The sequence below is a fragment of the Pteropus vampyrus genome, unplaced genomic scaffold, assembly GCF_000151845.1.
Source record: "Pteropus vampyrus isolate Shadow unplaced genomic scaffold, Pvam_2.0 Scaffold35, whole genome shotgun sequence".
In the NCBI taxonomy this organism is placed as follows: domain Eukaryota; kingdom Metazoa; phylum Chordata; class Mammalia; order Chiroptera; family Pteropodidae; genus Pteropus; species Pteropus vampyrus.
The window spans coordinates 8,479,407-8,480,488 of record NW_011888816.1 but is presented as its reverse complement, the minus strand read 5'-3'; positions in this window follow the sequence as shown (position 1 = coordinate 8,480,488).

Here is a 1,082-nt window from a genome sequence, read left to right as displayed (position 1 = left end):
TGGATTCTTTCACTTAGCAATATGCAGTTAAGGTTTTTCCATGTCTTTTCATGGCTTGTTAGCTCATCTCTATTTTTTTAAATTACTGAATAATATTCTGTTGTATTCACATTCCAGTTTGTTTATCCATCTGCTTATTGAATTCCATCTTATTTGCCTTCAGTTTTTGGAGCAATGGGTTTTTGATGGTCTCATCAACTTGAGTCAAAATTTCAAGGGCTTGTCTAGATTGTTTATGCACAAATAGACAAAAGAGCTTTTTGTAGTCAGAGATGCCTAGAGAAAGAGGCTGTTGAACAGCCTTCTCTAGGTTACAGAATTGTTGTTCACATTTATGTTCCCTAGGAGAGGGTCTCTTTCTGATGACTTAGTCAATTCAAAAAGAGGTATTTCAATCTTAGAAAATTTTGGTACCTACTGTCTGCAATATCCAGTTAAAACCAGAAATATCCTCAATTGTCTTTTGTGTGGGATTTAGGATATGTTTGGATAGTCTTTAGTCTGTCAGGAGAGAATGTTTTTCCCTCCTGAACTAGGTCATGCTCTAGATAATGGACTGCATTTTAGCAAAATTATAACATCTTTTGAAACTTTATTCTCTTTTTGCTATGGCTGGGGGTAAGTAAATGGAATCCTTTTACAGGCTTCCATGTTCTCTAAACAAAGTAGATTATCTACATTAGATAATCTAATTATTTTGTGATTAGAACTTAATCACAAAGGACATTTAGATCTTTTAAGTCTTGATTGAGGACCCAGGAAAAGTAGGAGGGGCTCCGGTGAACTCCTGAGGCATGACTGTCCAAGTATATTGTTGTCCTCTCCAGATGAAGGCAAAAAGGTTTTGAATGTCAGTCTAGAAGCATGCTGGAAAAAAAAAAGGCAGAGTAAACACCCACTAAAGTGAAGCAAGTGGCTTCAGGTGGAATTGATGATAGGCTGGCATTTGGGTTAATTTCTACGAGGAAGTGAGGTATACCGATTTTATTGATAGCCTTGAGGTCTTGAGCAGATTGATATCATTGTCTGTCTGGTTTCTTTTCTAGAGGGGATGAGTGTGACAGGGCAGGGTATGGCCTTTA